The sequence below is a fragment of the Patagioenas fasciata genome, chromosome 4 (genome assembly GCF_037038585.1).
Source record: "Patagioenas fasciata isolate bPatFas1 chromosome 4, bPatFas1.hap1, whole genome shotgun sequence".
NCBI lineage: Eukaryota > Metazoa > Chordata > Aves > Columbiformes > Columbidae > Patagioenas > Patagioenas fasciata.
Window position 1 is genome coordinate 56822288 of NC_092523.1, and position 14018 is coordinate 56836305.

Here is a 14018-nt window from a genome sequence, read left to right on the forward strand (position 1 = left end):
GCTGTTTAAAATTATATTTGGCGTGTGCAAAACAACTGACACAAGAGTATGGTAAACATTTCAGCTCTTTGTTAACAGATAAAACTCCGAAAGTTCTACAGGGGGCATGTGCAGGTTCATCATGGAGGTGGCTGTAACCCTGATTAACCTTTCTACCAGCAGTTAATTTGGCCCAGAGGTTATCGATGTCCTGTGAATTTTTTTCTGTCTTTGCAAGACTAGCATTATGTCGAGCACCGTTCTTCTGAAGGTAAAGATTTTATTCTTTGTGAACAGGAATTTCTCCACTGGATGTAATGTAAAGTGTAAGGGCATGTTCCATTGTGAAGAACAAGTTATGAAAATAGCTGTCAGAAATAATTACAGTTGATCCTGCTGTCAGATGGGAATATAGACTGGATAATTTACTGGTGCCTCCTTCAGCAGTATTTTCTATAGCTCTGTTGCCAGGAAAATCAGAATCTAACTCAAAATGGTGAGAAAGGCATAAAATCATGTATAAGGGTAAAAAGGGGGAAAGGAAAGGTTATTAATCTTCTGTCCTTGGCTTTGCATAGTGGTTTGTGACATGGGCTTACGGTTCCATGAGTGTGTAGAAGTCAAGAGTATGCTTGTGGACACTGGTTTTTGGAAGATGTGGAGGCTCTTGAATGTACAAATGCTTCCCTATATTTCACTGACACTGAAGGATGTCTTAAAGGCCTCAAACAGCTGTTTGTTCCTTCCAAAGTTTATACCTTAAATCAGATGTGGTATACAGTACAACCCTTTGTGGCAGAGTAAGGGCACATGGAGGTAAGTGCACTGCATGATGGTCCGGAGTGCATATTTTGCCAAGTTATCTGTAAGGAGTGACTTTTAAGCAGCCTGTAGAATAAGTTAATGGGAGAAGAAGCAAAGCTGTTGGTTGCCATTGTCCTCTGCTCTGCCATTCTCTAGATTGCAAACCTTGCTGCAGTTGTGCAGGACATCAAGGCAGAAGAGAAAGATGAAATGTATAGTTGGCAGGACCCAGAAAACACAGTTTGATAAACAGCTATTTTAATTTCATAGATCTGGTAGAAATTGAAGTGGAAAAACTATTTTTGAAGAGTGGACAATACACCTCATGTACCCTTTAGTCAATGATGTGCAGTTGATAAGATTTCATTGATCACCTCTGTTTAAACTCCTATTCTTGAGTATTTCAACACTGACGTTTTGGGGATTTTAATTTACCTTTTGTCAGAAGGTTTCTTTATTCCTCCAAATAAGGACTTCTCCCTTTTCTATAAATTTTCAGTACAGAGCAGCAAGAAGATCCAGGATGTGGACTCCTTATTCTTGTATAATGGCATATTTAAGGAATAACATATGGCTTGTTTAGTTCTCCTTTAGGCTGTTCTTTATACTCCAAGATCCACAGCTACAGAAATGTTCTCTACCTGAGGCTGAACAAGATATTGCAGTCATTGATGATTACATTGCACCCACAGGCTGAAAATACTGAACTTAGATCAGGTTTGAAAGAAAACAGCTAGTTTAATGAGAGAAAATTGACCACTTAGTGTGTCTCTTGCTTGTGTTATCTGTGCTGTTTTGAATTGGAGCAAGTAACAAGTGATAGGACTGGACAAAACAACCTCAAGTTGCACCAGGGGAAGTTTAGATTGGGTATTAGGAAAAATGTCTTTACCAAAAAGTCTGTTAAGCACTGGAACAGGGTGCCCAGGGAAGTGGTTGAGTCACCATCCCTGGAGGTATTTAAAAGACGTATAGATGAGATTCTTGTGGACATGGTTCAGTAGTGGACTTGACAGTGCTAGGTTAACAGTTGGACTCAATGATCTTAAATGTCTTTTCCAACTGAAATGATTCAAGTGATTTTCTCTTCCCTCCTTCCAGTTTTGGATGATGATGAGAGATGAAATAGAAAAATTCAGTCCATAAACAATTGGATACAGGACTGGTGCGGTGCTACAGGCAGGGCTTTGGGTTCTTTGATAACAGCTGGTTTTACAAGACACCAGTCCAGACAGTGATACATGGGAATGGTTTATCTCACAGAGGCGAAAGGATGCTGGGAAAGGAATTAGCAGGGCTCATTTGGAGAGCTTTAAACTAGACTCGAAGGGGGATGGGGTTGTGGCTGGGCTTGCATCAGTGGGGCAACACTCTAGAGTTGATGAAGACTGGGAGGCTTCCCATATCCCTAGGGTGAAATCAGTGTGCTCAGATTGCTCTCTCAAATGCCTGTACACCAATGCGCACAGCATGGGGAATAAGCAGGAGGAGTTAGAAACCTGTGTTAGGGCAGGAGATTATGACCTGGTGGCAATTACAGAGAAATGGTGGGACAGCTCACATAACTGGAACGTGGTCATGGATGGCTATGTCCTTTTCAGGAAAGACAGACCAGCCAGGCATGGTGATGGAGTTACTCTTTATGTAAGAGAACAACTACACTGTATTGAGTACTGTCCAGGAGTGGATGAGGAGTGAGTTGAGAATCTATAGGTGAGAATTAAGGGTCAGGCTGGCAGGGGTGATACTGTTGTGGGTGTCTATTACAGGCCACCAGATCAGGGTGAGGAAGTTGATGAAGCCTTCTACAGGCAGCTGAGAGCAGCCTCACAGTCACAGGCCCTGGTTGTCGTGGGGGATTTTAGCTTCCCTAATGTTTGCTGGAAGGAGTACTCAGCCAGCCAGCCACAGTCCAGGAGGTTCCTCCAGTGCATTGACAATAACTTCCTGCTGCAAATGACAGAGGAGCCAACTAGAAGAGGTGCACTGCTGGACCTCATCCTCACTAACAAGGAGGGTCTGGTTGAAGCAGTAAAGGTTGAGGGCTGCCTTGGTTGCAGCAACCATGAAATGGTGGAATTCAGGATCTCGTGTGGCAGAAACAGAATACCAAGCAGAATTGCAAACCTGGACTTCAGCAGGGCCAACTTTGGCCTTTTCAAACAATTGCTAGGGGAAATCCCATGGGCAAGGCTGCCTGAAGGTAAAGGGCCCCAAGATAGTTGGTTAACATTCAGGGACTGCTTCTACCAGGCTCAAGATCAGAGCATCCTGACACGTAGGAAATCAAGGAAGGGAATCAGGAGACCTGCGTGGTTGAACAGGGAACTGCTGGGTAAATTCAAGTGGAAGAGCAGAGTTTATAGATCATGGAAGGAGGGGCTGGCCACTTGGGGAAGATATAAGGCTGTTGTCAGAGGATGTAGGGAGGCAACTAGGAAAGCTAAGGCCTCCTTAGAATTAAACCTGGTGAAAGGGATCAAGGACAACAGGAAGAGCTTCTTCAAACACATGGTGGATAAACAAACACCAGAGGCAATGTAGGCCCACTGATGAATGAGGTGGGTGCCCTGGTGACAGTAGATACAGAGAAGGCAGAGTTACTGAATGCCTTCTTTGTCTCTGTCTGTACTGCTGGAGGCTGTCCTGAGGAGCCCCGTACCCCTGAGGCCACAGAGGATGTCAGGACAATGGAGGAGTCTGCCTTGGTTGATGAGGACTGGGTTAGGGAGCAATTAGGCAATCTAGACATCCATAAATCCATGGGTCCTGATGGGATGCACCCGCGGGTGCTGAGGGAGCTGGCTGAGGTCATTGCTACGCCACTCTCCATCATCTTTGCTAAGTGTTGGGAAACAGGAGAGGTGCCTGAGAACTGAAGGAAAGCAAATGTCCCTCCAGTCTTCCAAAAGGGCAAAAAGGAGGACTCAGGTAACTATAGATCAGTCAGCCTCACCTCCATCCCTGGGAAAGTGATGGAACAACTTATCCGTGGTGCCATCTCAAGGCATATCAAGGATAAGAAGATTATTAGGGGCAGTCAGCATGGCTTCACCAAGGGGAAGTCATGCTTGACCAACCTCGTAGCCTTTTATGAAGACATAACCAGGTGGATAGATGATGGTAAAGCAGTGGATGTGGTCTATCTTGATTTCAGTAAAGCATTTGACACCGTCTCCCATAAAATTCTCACAGCTAAACTGAGGAAGTATGGTCTGGATGATCAGGTAGTGAGGTGGACTGGGAACTGGCTGAAGGAAAGAAGCCAGAAAGTCGTGGTCAATGTGGTGGAGTCTACTTGAAGGCCTGTATCTAGTGGAGTGCCTCAAGGGTCAATACTGGGGCCGGTATTATTCAATATATTAATCCATTAGTTGGATGAGGGAATAGAGTGTACTATCAGCAAGTTTGCTGATGACACCAAGCTGGGAGGAGTGGCTGACACGTCAGAAGGCTGTGCTGCCATCCTGCAAGACCTGGACAGGCTGGAGAGTTGGGCAGGGAAAAATTTAATGAAATATAACAATGGAAAGTATAGCGTCTTGCATCAGGGCAAGAACAACCCCAGGTTCCAGTATAAGTTGGGGAGTTACCTGTTGGGAAGCAGTGTAGGGGAAAGGGACCTGGGGGTCCTGGTGGACAGCAGGATGACCATGAGCCAGCACTGTGCCCTTGTGGCCAGGAAGGCCAATGGCATCCTGGGGTGTAGTAGAAGGGAGGTGGTTAGTAGGTCCAGAGAGGTTCTCCTTCCACTCTACTCTGACCTGGTGAGACCACATCTGGAATATTGTGTCCAGTTCTGGGCCCGTCAGTTCAAGAAAGACAGGGAGCTGCTGGAGAGAGTCCAGCGCAGGGCAACAAAGATGATTAAGGGAGTGGAGCATCTCCCTTATGAGGAAAGGCTGATGGAGGTGGGTCTCTTTAGTCTGGAGAAGAGGAGACTGAGGGGTGACTACATTAATGTTTACAAATATATAAAGGGTGAGTGTCTGGAGGATGGAGCCAGGCTCTTCCCAGTGACAACCAATGGTAAGACAAGGGGCAATGGGTACAAACTGGAACACAAGCAGTTCCACTTAAATTAGAGAAGAAACTTCTTCTCAGTGAGGGTGACAGAGCACTGGAACAGGCTGCCCAGGGGACTTGTGGAGTCTCCCTTCTCTGGAGACATTCAAAACCCGCCTGGACACCTTCCTGTGTAACCTCATCTAGGTGTTCCTACTCCAGCAGGGGGATTGGACTAGATGATCTTTTGAGGTCCCTTCCAATCCCTAACATTCTGTGATTCTGTGATTCTATGAAAATGGAACAAAGGGTCACAAAAATTAGCTATTTGTCCTAACTCATACCTGGGCTTCCTTAATCCTGCGTATCTTTAACAACTTTGACAGCTGTCTTCCACTGGAACAGCGACGAAACTTTGCCAGGCCACAGTTGTTGAGCAGTGATCCCCAGATTTGCAGCTCTCCCCAGGAAGACCTCAGAACAATTACTAGTGTGCCACCTGGACAAAATGTAAAACTTCCCTGTCAGACTATCTTATCTCTGGTAAGGCATCTGGGGCTCCCTACTTATTGATGCAAACAAACCTAGTTAAAAAGAAAATCCCTGAAGAAGTGGTGAACTAATACTGAGATGTTAGATGTTTGAGTGATGTTCATATTGCACTGTGATCAGTATACTGTAAAAATGTGGACGAAGGAATAGGAGGAGAATCAATACAGGAAAAGAAACACTTTCTAAATGTTGTTTGTAGCTCTAGTTTGTAGTCTGCTCCCTGTGAGGGAGAACTTATTGTGATCAAAGCCTTCATTTATGAAGATTACCTGTGAGTGTTATAAACAGAACTGGGTTTGGTTTGACCAAGCAATTAACATTTGAAAAAACATTGAATGCATGTGACATTTTGCATGATAGTTCTGAGCCTGGAGGTCGGGTGGGTGAGCTAGGCTGTGTTCTGTAGACCTGACCTATTTAGCTTTGTATCTTACTGTAAAGTTTCACCTCTAAGTCTAATTCCAGTATTACGTCCCTTCCATAAGCATGACGGTGCAGCTGTGGATCCTATGCAGTGCCTTTGCACATGTTTACCTCTGAGGTCTAGAGGACATTGCACATGCTGGTATTTTAGGTTACTGTTTAACTTTTGGCAAAATCAAGATCTCAATACACTTTGGTAATATTCTTCTCTGTGTAGCATGGACGTGTAGTATTATAATATAAATAGAATATAATAGTGGTGTAAATGATAAAAGATGAGTTAGCAGTACCTGGTACAACGTGACTGTTCTTAGTTAATTTTTAAATGTCTGTACATTAATATGATAATGATGATTAATCATGATAATATGAGAACACACTAGCAAGGACTGAAGATAGTTCTGAATGACATTCTGTGTTGAATTTGTTTGCTAAGCACTTCTGAGAACAGCTGCGGAATATAACAAAGTGTTCTTGTATCTTAGGTAGCCTACTTGTGTGGTATTCTGTGGCGTGTTCTTGTTTGCTTGGTTTTTTTTGTTGTTGTTTTGTTTGTTTTAATTTTGATTAAAAAAGCCAATTAAGATCATGATATAATGTGACCAGGTAAGCTTAGCTTCCTAGGTGCTGGTCATACTGGAGCTTTAACTGTGGGCTGGATGTTAGGGAAATGCATAGGAAGTAGGAATAAATGAGATATTCAAATTCTTGAGTCCCTAGTATGTAATTTTAAGATGATCTGCCATTGAGCAAATGCTTAGGTGATGCTACAGAGCAGGTGTTAATGCTGTTCCAGCTGTTCTGCCTGGCGTCACTCCCAGGTCAGCCTGGGAACACTGGTGCAGAGCCTGTGTCAGGAACTAATTTTGTTGGAAGCAATATTGTCATAATGATCTTCAGGTCTGTTCGGACCCCTCTACAGGAGGTTAGGGAAGCAGCACAACTTCCCATGAATCTGTCATAGAAGAGACGATGGCAGCCCAAAAATTAAGACAGACAGAACCTGTGCTTATTGAGAGGTTCCTGTTCTGTCTAGCAGAGTGCAAGCAAAAGCTTTTGTTCCCTTTTCACTCCAGCTAGTGAAACACTGCTCAGTATTAGGGTTCTCTAATAGCTCCAGCAACAAACTAACAAGCAACAAGAGTCATTGAAATGGTGGAGCTGTCAGTTTATGGCTAACAGAGTGAGGATCTGGGCTAAAGCATCAGGCTCCATGCCTCCCCAGAAAGTAGTTTCCTGTACATTTTTGGTAGGATACATGTACTTAATATAAAACAAAAATAGTCTGCCTCTCTGAGACCACAGTCTCTGTTAGCTAGATGTACACGGCTTATATTTCCAAGGGAGTCATTATTTTAAGTTCAAGAAAGAACACTGAAGTTCTCACCACATGTGTGTCCCAGAATATTTTTAGAAGTTCTGAATATGTGCAAATTCTCTATGCTTTACATCTGAGGATAGATAGTACAGTTCAGCACAGGAACATATTTGCTGTGTTTGATACTGAAATCATGGCATTCACAAATGCATATGCATTTTATGTATCTAATATGCCAAGCCCATTCCTTCCAGGTAATAATTTTTCAGTGATTCTTGAGGTGTAAAATTATGTGAGCAGAATGTAACACTATTCCCCGAATATTTTGGTTTTTCAGAGATAGTAGCTTCAGCTTTAAACTCTGAAGACATGCTGCCCTTGTTGTAAATTAGGAAGACTGAGAGATCGTGAGAGGGAAGTAAAATTGCCCACAGTTTTTGGGTAGGATTGAGGTAGAATCAGTGTAGTATATCACAGCTCACAGTAATCTGCTGAAATGAGCATTTATTTAGCACGAGGCTATTCTATAGCATGGGGTACTAGCCCCTATGTGAGCAGAAAAGGCAACTGCCACAAAGGATTATTTCTGATACTTCTTTTTTTTTTGCAGAAATATAGCCCTGTAAGTCAGAGAAACATGCCAGAGTCATGAGAAGGAGAACAGGCTAACATTTTTCCTGCTATTCTGTTGTGGTGAATATGTGGTGTTTCTGCTGATTGAGCTTCAGTTTGGGAAAGTGCTTGAATAATTTTATTCATTTTGTGTTACTGCACATATTTCTATATATTTAAGGACAATCAAAAATGTATAAAAATGCCTGTTTTCTGTTTGAACCAGTTTTGTGTGAATTACAGATGAAATGTTTTTTATAACATTGCACCTTGTGAATTGTCCTACTGCAGTGAATTTGTTGGGCTCATTAAACATCCTAGAGGACACGACATCTGTAAACTCACATTAATTCATGAACACATCAACTCCTAAAACTTGGTTTTCTGTGTATTTCTAGCTCCTGATTGATTACACTTTAAACATTTATTTAAAGCTGAAGGATGAGCAGACAAGCTTTATTCAACAGGAAAACAAGCTAAAACTTGTAGTCTGCATGGCAGTGATTGTCATCCTGCTTGGCAATGTCTGCAAAGATGCCAGAGTTCATCCTGAGATGCTGCAGGACAATAGCTGCTTCAGTCTGTCCAGGTTAAGGGTGTGTCAGCAGACATGTGCAGGTGGCTTTCAGCAGAATTGCAGTGGTTCACTGGGTTGTCACTGAGGTGTTCTCTATTGGAATGCAGGAAGGGTGAAAACAGCACTGGTACAACTGATAGAAGGGTTTGTTAGAACAAACGGAAGCTGAAGACAGAGTTTGGAACAAGAACATAGCAGTGATGATGAGCCAGATTTCACGCATGCTATGGTAACCAGGTCTTATTTGTTGTAAATATTGTGAAATAATAGTGTATTGAAGGTCTTGTGATAATGTAGTCGGGCTCTAATAAAAGTGGAATTTTTCTTTGGTATGTGCTTTGTGGTTTTAAAAACCTGTGGTGTAGAGTTAGAATTGTACTTTTAATCAGAATTGTTGGTGGTGGCTCAGGCTGAAAAAGGCAAAAGGCCTTTTTAGTATTAGTCCCAATTAAAACCAAACCAAAACCGCCAGAAACCAACCAAACAAGAATAGAGGAAAGAAGATAAACAAAAAAATAACTTGTGAAAGTAGCATTCTAGAAATTTTTATTGAAGCTGGTGGGCTATCTAGGTTAAAAATAAAATTAAAAAAGAATAATCCAGTATTGTAAAACATGTGTTGTGACATTGGGATCTGATGTAGGATTTTATCTTTTGCTTGTTTTTAGGGCTACAGGTTGTATATTGGTAGTTGTACACACCTAACATAAAATCTAAGCTTTCCTCTTTGCCATGCCCTGGAGAACAGACTATTGAGATCAAAGGAGATCAGGGAACACATGGAATGTCTGATAAAAGTTGTTCCTACTGATGCAGAGAGGTAAGGAGAGAAAAAGTTTGCTTTTGTAGACACACTTAGAAGGGCTTTAAAGGCTCATTGTACTTCAGAAACATCACGTTGGATTTTCTGTTTCCCACTGTCATTCACAAATTTCTGCCCAGCTCAACTTAAAACTCCCTGCTGTTCAAAACAATATGGAGTCTGCTATTAACCATGCATCCATTTGATTTCATACCAAAACCCAGAAACATGTCCTATTGGAAAAAACAAAACAAAACAAAACAAAAAACTTCAGAAAGTCAAAAAAAGAAAAAAAAAAGAAAGAGAGCAAAGTACTAGATGTTACAGAGAAATGCATCAGTTGATTCAGCTGCTGACTTCTATACTCAAAATTGTTTGGATTCAAAAATGAAATGGAAAAAAAGCACTTGTGTATGCAAGTGAAATCAGATTTTGTTCATTTGTTACTGAGGCAGCTGTGAAAAGAATGGGTTGCAGTGAAGCTTGGTCTTCCTTAACTTCTGTTTTGTTTAGGAATTTGCCCCATCCTATTTCTCTTAGCTTTTATAAAAAGTGAAAATTGTATCAAAGGTATAATCAGTGGTGCTTTCGTAAGGTGGATTAAAACCAGGGATACAGATATTTCTGAATAGGCATGTTATTTATTTTACTGGTGCCTGAGTTTTATTTATTGGAGGAGTTCTTGAGGGGTGTTATAAACCTGTTTTGTAGAACATCTACCTCCTAATTTTGCTTAGCACACTCTACTATTTTTAGGGGGTGGGAAGCTCTAGAAGGGCTTTTTGTCAGCAGGTTTCCCCCCGTGTAGCATCACTGAACCTGTCTGCTACCGATTTTGCTGAAAAAGCAGTAACCAGTCAATTACATGGGAAATACAAGAACTATGCACATTATTGCACAGGGTTTATGTAGTGTAGAGTATGCAAAATATGCTCTGATCTGTAGTCTACAGGAGCCTGGAAACTAAGTGAAGCAAATTTCTCATCTAAATTCAGGTATTTTTTGTGGACAGTGAGTCATTTCTGTGTGGAGCAGCTTTGTGACATGCATTGCATGTTGTAGTAGCTCATGCTACCACTTTGAAATGGAGAAGAGGAATCAGACAGCTATCTCACAGTGGGATAGTTCCTTGCAAGGGATGCCAGGTCAGTTGTGTTTAAGTTGATTTGTCTTGTATGCAACTTCTATTTGAAATGTTCATCTGCTCTTGTTTAGGAAGCAGGGCTCAAACTTAATACAGGAAATTATTGTCCTTCAGTGCATTTTTTTCAGCTTGGCCTTGAAAAGTAGACAGCAAAGCTGTCTGCTTATGCTTGTACTCTAGACACATGGCCCTTGTGAGGTTCAAGAGGACAAGAAATCATGGAATTTCTTAATCTTCTGGAAACGGGAACAGAGAAGGACAGGTACCTCAATTTTAGCAACCTGCTGGCTGGATCATCCCAGTACAGGGTGGAATAGACACAGCAGACAGTAGCTTTGGAAGAATAATACTTCTAACTGACTATCTGGTTCAAATTCCATTTGCAAATTAGGAACAACAGTATAGAGCTTTGTGCAGGCCAACAGACCAGGTATTTATACATTATTTTTTTCCCTGAATATTTACAAAAGGTATGAATAGATTGAGCCACTAGCCAATGGTGTTTTCTAGGTAGCTACAGTTCCTAGATGGATTGCAGTATGGAAATAACATAATATGAGGATAAATGACAAAATAAAGGTAATACGAGAGGGGTGAAATGGCAAGAATATGATAAATAGAAATAAATTAGGGTTGGTACATAGTATTGGTAATGTAGACAAACATTTCAGCTGTTAAGTCTGTGTAATTAGCAGCAATAAAAGCAACTACCAGTGGATGCTCTTACTACACTTACCTGGAACTTTAAGCTTCACTCACTGTTGCATGTACTCACATCCATTATAAATTTGGAACAGTCATTTCTGGAAGTTCTCCTTAGTTTATTTCTTAATTCATATTTCAGTATTTCCTCAATTAGTCTTCTCTTCAGATAGTTTCTTTTGGAAGTGATTATTGCATTTTATGAAGTGACCTAGGAACTGTTATTCTTCTGACATATTATATGTCTTTCCTAATCGCTAATAGTTTTTATCTTTTTCTTATTGGCTGGACGCTTTCTTAAAATTGCCTGAAACATGAGCCTTCTCTTCATAAAAACAGCTATGATATCCATTGCTTTTCTGAGAAGAAAAATAATTGTTTTGTTCATAGACTAGGGAAGTCTGAGAGAATTTATGAACTCACCTGTTTTCTTCTCCTTGGGACTGAAATAAATTCTCTTAAGTATTCACGTGGACTAGTGTTGTTCTGTGGATAAAATGTTAATACAAATTTCCTCTCCACCTGCCCCAAATTTGGCAAACAGCTTTTGCATAACTTGAGCAAAAATACTACACTTGACCTTGGGAAGAGAACGGACACTATAGCATTTACAAGACAGTGATCAAACCACAGCCTGTCACCCAGTTGGGTTTCTCCTGTCCATTGTGTCATGTTCACATGTTGGAGATGTTCCTATATTCTTTTTCTAATGTACTTCCAATTATCTTGCAAATGACTAGGTGTGTGTTTTTTTTGTTTGTGTGATGTTTGCGTTGGTAGAGTGTTTTGGTGGTCTGTGGGGTTTTTTTGTGTGTGTGTGCTCTTTTTTAAAATTTTCTTTTATTTTAAGGGATATACACAATAGTGTCTAAAATGTATCTGACAATGTTGATTTAAGGTTTTAGTTTTTGCCACCCTAAGCACTTTCTGCTAGATAGTGCAACTTTGGGGCAAAAGACCGTGACCAGACTGTCAGTTCTCAGATGCCACAAAGACCTCACCGAGCTCTCCAGCACAGCGCCTTTCTTTTTTTTCTTTTTCAAGTGAGCTACACATGAGCACGTATTTCTTGAACTTGGAAGATTTAGACTTGGATGTACATTTAGGAGATAGTATTAAATACAGCTGATTGAAAAAAAAAATGTGGGTAGAAGACTTCATTACAAAAAAGTGCCCTAAGTAGAACAGAAATATTTGCTTGGGGGAGAGGAAAATAAAGAAAATTGGTCAAAGACAAAATGTTTCAGTTCATTTGTGTGTTCCTGTGCTCTAAGGGATATCCTTTTTCTTTCTTCTTTTTATTTTTTTTTTCCCCAAGCTTTTGTTTTACTTGCAATTTTGACTGTTAAGTTTTTCTTTATAGCATAGAAATAGTTTTTCAAGTGTTGTATATACTGCAGATTGGAAAAGGCAGTTTCAGTGGCCTTGTAAGTAGTGTGGGAACTGATGCATACTTATGTGTTTGTTTACTAGTGTTTAAGAAAAGTATTCATGTATTTTCATAATGCTAATACCTGGTGTGAAGTCTAGAAGATAGGAATGGAATTAGAGTAAAATTAGGCAATGTGGTGCTACCTTCTGCATAGTTCAGAAAGATTTACATTTGTAGTTAAAAGTGTAAAAGCACTAGGAAGTGAATCCAGAGACCCTTATGTTTGCTTGTCTTTTGCTCATTCAAATGACAATTGCTTCTCGTGGTGTATGTGCCTTGCCTGTTGCAAGAAAAGAGCTAAGTGTAATGGTGACTTTACTGGCTGACAGACATATCAGAAAGGGAAAATAATCCCCTCTTGAGCCCTTGATAAAGCCTTCCACTCAAAAAAACAAGTTTAAACCCTGAAACCTTAATCTAAGACTTCAGAGCCCTGGCGTATGACTGGGTTTTTCATGCATGCTTATGTTTCTGGTTTAGGAGAGCAAATGCGAGTCCTCTGGTGGAATTGTGTGAGGGATGTGCTAGGCTGTATGAGCACTGAGGCTAATGTGGAGCTACACTGTCCCCCTGGCAGTCCTAAGAAGAACTGATGCCTTGGACGCACACTAAACTGCTGAGATTTTCCTGTAACGAAAAGGACATGTGGGTTTAATATCGCCCTTAAGACCTTTCTCTTCTTTAGATGAGCATGGCCAGTATCCATGCATGTAAGGGGGGTGTGTGTGATTGTTATTGTTGCTGTGTGATAATACTGATCTGATGGCATGCATGCATGAAACTTTACAAAATGTGTAGTGTTTATACTCTACAAGCTTGTAGTCTAACTGCAGTAAGTATTAGGCAAATGAGGCAGTGATTTATAGAGAGTAGAACTGACTGTGAAGGTCTGAATGAAATAACGACTATTATTTACATTGCTATTTTGTTGTGATCTTGAAGAAAGCTTGGTGGTAGGGACATCACAAGGTGTTCAAGCTGTGGGGAAGCTCTCCGAATTGAATCACAACTGAAGGAAGAAGCCAAAAACATAAGAAGCTGTGGATTGCAGCATTTTTGGAAAAAAACATAAGGTGCTAGATGGGAGAGCTTGAGAATTACAGTTGCACTTATATCTAGGGAACCAAAAGTAGCATAAGGTTGTGTTCTCGTACTTCTTAAATTCCTTGTTGAAAATAAGTCAGACTAAAATACATGTTTAGACAGATCATGGCAACCTATCACTTTTTGGTACCTATCTCAGATCTTCTAGTCCAAACTCTTTCAAAGTAATACAGAGGTTTGTCATTTAAGTTATTCTTTAGTCTTTTTCTCTCTCTTGCTTTCTGTCATCACTCACCAGAGTTCCTGTGGTGATGAAGGCTTTCTCAAGGATGCTCAGCTTGTTCTTCCTAAGATGTACTATACCTTATTAATGGCAATGTCTTGATGAGAGGAGTCCTCAATCCATCTGGTGCATCCAGGTAAATTAAACTTGTTCCTGTGCTGTCCTTAGCCCCTATGGTTTCCCACCAGAGTCAAGTATTTCTGAAAACTTTTGGCAGCTACCTGAGAATAAGAGAGGCAGACATTTACATGTTTGTCTGCAAGATCTGCACTGTATCTCTGCTTTAATGCACTTACAGCCTTCCTCCATAATCGTGGGGGTACCCATGCTTTTAAATGGTT

General features: G+C 40.9%; 1 protein-coding gene across 8 annotated transcripts in view; it reads left to right on the forward strand.

The window, feature by feature from the left end:
• Positions 1-14018, forward strand: part of MAPK10 (mitogen-activated protein kinase 10) — a 161352-nt gene that overhangs the window by 49575 nt on the left and 97759 nt on the right. Inside the window, exon 3 of one of the 8 annotated variants that reach the window (XM_071807959.1) lies at positions 8939-9090. The exons of the other annotated variants lie outside the window; for them this stretch is intronic. The gene's annotated coding sequence lies outside the window, so the exon portion shown is untranslated. The remainder of the gene's footprint in view (positions 1-8938; positions 9091-14018) is intronic. 8 annotated transcript variants of the gene reach the window in all.